The 6,035-nt window shown below is 41.4% G+C and overlaps 1 pseudogene; it reads left to right on the forward strand.

Annotated features, from left to right (window-relative positions):
* The first annotated feature begins 4,043 nt into the window (after nt 1-4,043).
* LOC108519867 (zinc finger protein 561-like) lies at nt 4,044-5,203 on the forward strand (annotated as a pseudogene).
* The last annotated feature ends 832 nt before the right edge of the window (nt 5,204-6,035 follow it).

Consider the following 6,035-nt stretch of genomic DNA (forward strand, 5'->3'; position numbering starts at 1 on the left):
GTGAAACATGGATCTTTGATTCTAGTGGGTTGGTTTTCACCCTGCCCTGTAAATGTAGTTTTGCACACATTCTTGCCTCTGCCTACCAGAATCTGCCCCATCCCTTACTGTTTAGAATACTACTGTTCAATACAGTAGCCACTAGGTAGATGAGACTATTTAAATTTAATGTAAACTACTTAAATTATATAAAATTTAAAATTTCATTCCTTAATCATACTAGTCTTATTTCAACTACTTTCCAACTGCATGTGACTGGTGGCTACTGTATTGGAAGCACAGATCCCACATTTTATCACCACACAAAGTTCTACCAGATAGTGCTGGTCTATAGCAAGGGTTGGCAAATATTTCTCTTTTTTTTTTCTTTTTTTTTCTTTCTTTTTTTTTTACTTCAACTTCTGGGATACATGTGCAGAGCATGCAGGTTTGTTACATAGGTATACATGTGCCATGGTGGTTTGCTGCACCCATCAACCTGTCGACTAGGTTTTAAGCCCCTCAGGCATTAGATATGTGTCCTAATGATCTCCCTCCCCTTGCTCCCACCTCCCGACAGGCCTTTCTGTGTGATATTCCCCTCCCTGTGTCCATGTGTTCTCACTGTTCAACTCCCACTTATAAGTGAGAACATGCTGTGTTTGGTTTTCTGTTCCTGTGTCAGTTTTCCGAGAATAATGGCTTCCTGCTTCATCCGTGTCCCTGCAAAGGACATTAACTAATTTTTTTTAGTGAATGCATAGTATTCCATGGTATATATGTGGGCTGGCAAATATTTTCTATGAAAAACCAGAACTAAGTTGAGGCTTTTGGGGCCATGAGACAAAACAGAGGATATTTTATGGGTATTTACATAACAAGAAAAAAGTTTTTTCACAAATTTTTTACCAATAAAATTCAAATAATAATAATAATTGAGCCAAGTGTGGCGGCTCACAGTTGTAATTCCAGCACTTTGGGAGGCTGGGGCAGGAGGATCACTTGCACTCAGGAGTTGAGACCAGACTGGGCCCCCTCTCTCAAAAATAATAAAAACCAATTGGCTAGGCATGGTGGCATGTGCCTGTGGTCCCAGCTACTCAGGAGGCTGAAGTGGGAGGATCTTTTGAGTCTGAAAGGTGGAGGTTACAGTTAGCTGGGATCGTGCTACTGCACTCCAGCCTGTCTGACAGAGTAAGACCCCATCTCAAAATAATAATAATAATAATTGAATGCAATTTGTTTTTGTAATAGACGCCTACTACTGAGAAGAATGGAATTCTTTTTTGAGGGAAAACATTTTGCTTACATGGGCTTCAAAGTTAATGTTTCCTATAATTAAACTGATTGCAAATGTTCATCTATAAAAACCATTCTCAGCTTGTAGACCATGCAAGCAAGCAGGCAGCAAGCCTGATGGGGCCTGTGTACTGTAATTCCCAAGTTCTCTTCCTGGAGTATTTCTCAACAGGACACTATCAACACTTTGGGTGGGTCATTTCTTCATTTTGTAGGATTAGCCCATACATTGAAAATAGTATGCATCCTTGGCCCTCAGGCATTAAATACAGTAGCATCTTCCAGTCAGTGTGATAACAAAAAAGCCCCACCACATATTCAAGCTCTCCATCACCCAAAGGGAGGCACCATTGCCAGACAGAACCACAGAATCTTTCTCACATCCACCTTTTCTGCACCTCTGACCATACAACTTCCTCTGACCTTCTAAATAATCTATTATTAACTATTGACCCTCATAAGCAGTATAAACAAGGCTGAAATTGCCAAATATGTATGTGGGAACATTCATCTCAACCAAATTTCAAGTTGAACACATTCAGATTCCCAAGTCTTGACATACTTGATGAATGAGCCCACTATGGGCTCATTTGTGTGAGAGGCTAAGGCTTCTCCCAGAAACACAGTCACACTAAAGGAAGAGAGTCAAGATAGAAACCTGGTCTAGAAAACATGGACCAATGCTGGGGGAATTGATGGTTTATATCTCCATTCATTCATTCCTTCAACAAATATTTCCTGTTTACTCTGTGTTAGGCACTGCTGGAGACCATGGACAGAGGCATGTAGGAGCCATCAGGCTTCCATACTGTCCTTCCCTCCTCAGCCTGTTGTTCAGCGGTCATGCAGTTCCCTCATCTGTCCAACAAGACAAATGGTAGCACATATCTCAGCTGGCTTAAGCCCTTAGAGAAGTACCTGACACATAATTACAGCAAATACTTACTTTTTGAGCACTTATTATATTAGTTACAGTTTTTCTTTAAGCCTGTCTTATGGATTCATGCACAGGTTCTTAGAAGAAGAGACAGCAAGAAACGGTACATGAAAACCACAAAAATCTGTTAAATGGAAGTTTTTGGATACTTGAGTGTAAATTGGCATGGAAGGGTTTGCCAGCTTCAATGCTGGTGGTGCTGGTGTAGCAGGTAGTGTTGATGTGGCAGGGAATGGAGCCACTGGTGTCAGGAGGCTTCCAGCACATCATCCCCTCTGTGTGGGCAACAAAAGCCACATCAGCAGCTATCACCTCGGGGCTCCTGCTCAGGAGAAGTGTAAAATGGCAGACACCCTGCACAACCAAGAGGTACTTACTGTGAGCACTTGGGAAGTAGCCCTGCGGGATCATCTGCCAGCAAAGGGAGACTGAGGCTCCCAGAACCAGAAAAATACTGTCCCATGACTCAGTAGTGGCCTTATTTTACCCAAAAACTGATATGGCCTTGGAGTATTTTTTTTAGTAATAAGAGTTATCATTTAGCCTTAACCATGCATCAAGCACTGCATGAGGGCTTCACATCATTTTATCATTTAATCCGCACAGCTCTGCCTCCATTTCCCCCTACTCATATGAGAGCAAATTAGCAGACTAAGTAACTTTCCCAAGGTCACGTAGCTAATACTGGGGAGCCAGGGCTCATCCCCAGATCTATCCATCCACTACAGAGCCGTTCTCTTAACCACAATGCTGCCAGCCTGGCAGAGGCTGCCCACATGCATGCACCTCCCTCACCTGCCTTGAAACAGCCATGCCTCAGGGTGGTGCTGCTTATGAAACAGAATATGAAGGTAACTCATTGTGATTCCTTCTTGTCTCCCAACGGTACCCAGCAGAACACCCAAGTAATAAGTAATATTTATTTAAAATCAGTGGGAACTTGTCAACTATATACACAGAGTCATAGGTCTTACTATTTATCATTAAAAATAATATAAATGAAAATCAAATTGGTAACCCTCAGGTTCTTACGATAAGTCAAAAGCAGGTAGCACTTCCCTGAAGGATGTTATTGGCTGTTACCACCGGAGCATCATCATTTACAGATTCAACAGTCACAAAAAGAGTTTGAGGAAGACTGTTTTTCAAGCTCTGAGCTATTTGCAAAGATGGTGAAATTGTCATGAAGCTTCTCGCTGTCATCATGAACATAGTAAATCAATTCATTTTCCACCTATAACAAACCACAAAATCACCAGTTTGCTGAAACGTGACTTAAAAATATGAACAAATGGCAATAAAAGAAATCCCAATTTTTAAAGTCTCTCTAAAACACAAAAGCACGTCCTCATCCTGTGAAGTTTCAGTCTGATAATCAGAGTGCAAACTGTGATGGATGGTATAGTTTTTCTGAAATGATACTGCATCCTAGAAATAAGATTAAGGAGGAACAGCTTTTCCAGCACTGGCTCCGCTTGGTCAGTGTGGTTTTGCCTTTATGGTGGTGGAGTCCACCCCAGCTGTGGACCGCAAAAACCCTGTATGAAGAGGAATGGAGATTGCCTCTATCCACCTAGATTCATAAGCTGCCCAGAGGAGATCTTGGCATCAAGGAAGGGAGCATTGAGGCACATTGCACCATCAGCTTCAGAGGATGGCAGCCACTGATTTGTCCCATGGGTTTTTTTCTGGGGAACCAATCTGCCCTTTTGAAGAAAAGACAAAGGTAGAAAGGATGGTGGTGGACTACCTGGCAAATGGTTATCAGAAAGGGAAATACATCCTAGAACCAAATGGTCATCACTTCAGCAGGGTTTTTTCAAGAATCAAATATTCAATGGGATATGAATGACAAGAGCCTACAGTGGATGGAAATTCTGTGACTGTAAGAATTGTGGAGAGGTCTTCAGTGAACAGTTTTGCCTTAAGACACACGTGAGAGCTCAGAATGGAGGAAACACTTCTCAGGGTAATTGTTATGGAAAAGATGTCCTCAGTGTGCACAAGGAAGCTTCTATTGGACAGGAACTTTCCAAATTAAATCCATGTGGAAAAATCTTTGCTCTAACTGCAGGCTTTGCTGTACATCTTGAAATTCTCAATGCAAGACAATCCTACAAATGCAAGGAATGTGGAAAAGGCTTTAAGTATTTTGTGAGCCTTGATAATCACATGGAAATCCACACTGGTGAGAAACTCTGTGAATTTCAGGAATGTGGGAGAGCCATCACAGCTTCCTCACACCTAAAGCAGTGTGTAACAGTTCATACAGGAAAGAAATCCAAAAAGACTAAGAAACGTGGGAAATCCTTCACTAATTTTTCTCAACTTTATACACATGTGAAAACTCATAAAGGAGAGAAGTCCTTTGAACATAAAGAATGTGGAAGATCCTTTAGAAATTCCTCATGCCTTAATGATCACATTCAAATTCACACTGGAATAAAACCAACAAGTGTACATACTGTGGGAAAGCCTTCACTAGATCACATCAACTTTATTGAACATGTAAGAACTCACACTGGAATAAAACCCTACGAATGTAAGGAATGTGGCCAAGCCTTCACTCGGTACTCGGGCCTTTCTACACACATATGAAGCCACAGTAGAAAGAAACCCTAACAGCGTAATGAATGTGGGAAAGCCTTCACTATGCTCACAAGCCTTATTCAACATACAAGAATTCACACAGGAGAGAAGCCTTATGAATGTGTTGAATGTGGGAAGACCTTCATTACTTCTTCCTGTCGTAGTAAACATTTTAAAATCCATAGTGGAGAAAAGCCCTTTGTATGCAAGATATGCGGCAAAGCATTTCTGTATTCCTCATGCCTTAATGTTCACCTGCGAACTCATAACGGAAAGAAACCGTTCGTATGTAAAGAATGTGGGAAAGCATTTGCTGTTTCCTCACACCTAAGTAGACATGAAAGAATTCACACTGCAGAGAAACCCTATGAATGTAAGGGTATGAGTGTTATCATTTAGCCCATCAGTTGCCATCTTTAATTATTGGCAATAACACCAAAGATTATCAGATTTGTCCTAAATGCCTTGAGGAGGTTTAATGGCTCATGGATTGGCCTTAGATGCCATCCCGAGGGTCTGAAATTAAACCTACAGGTTCTGAATACAACTCCTTCATGGTTGCCTGAGTCTGGGTATCTGTGAAGAAGGGTCATGGATGGTAAGGTCAGTACTGCAGGCTGCCTCACCTTGGTGATTAGATTCCTAAGATCATAGCATTAACAAGTTCTGTATGAGATAAATCATGCAGACTGGTCCCAGCCCCTGTTGGTTAGTAGCTGCCAGTGTGGCACATTCATGTCAAAATTTACCAGGAGCCAAGATGATGTAAGCCCCAGAGGTGGATTGTTAAAAGATGCTCCTTCAAAGGTCTCTTCTGTTCCCACGGATCCTGCAGAGCATGGCAGGAATGAAACCATCCATAACTGCCAGTAAACTTTCACAGCCGATTATTTCTGTGTCCCCTTTTTGTAAAATCTAAGAACTGTGACAGCCTTGCTTGTTCTGCCTTGTATGTCTATTTTAGGTGGCACAATCTAAGTGGCAATGTCTCTTCTAATATAATCCAGTCTCTCTCCTCATTTCTGTTAAGATGGCTGATATAGTCCATGAATCTCATTCATGATCTCTTTATCAGATGATTGTTCAGCCACACTTTCAGGATTCTCTTTAGCACAAGTTTTCTAATTTTTGCCGTACGGATAGGCTGAGAATTTTCCAAATCTCCAAGCTCTGTTCCTTTTTCCTTAACAATTTCTTCTGCAATTCAAATCTCCTCTTTTGCATTTTCCTG

This window comes from Rhinopithecus bieti, unplaced genomic scaffold (assembly GCF_001698545.2).
Source record: "Rhinopithecus bieti isolate Rb0 unplaced genomic scaffold, ASM169854v2 scaffold_49793, whole genome shotgun sequence".
Lineage (NCBI taxonomy): Eukaryota > Metazoa > Chordata > Mammalia > Primates > Cercopithecidae > Rhinopithecus > Rhinopithecus bieti.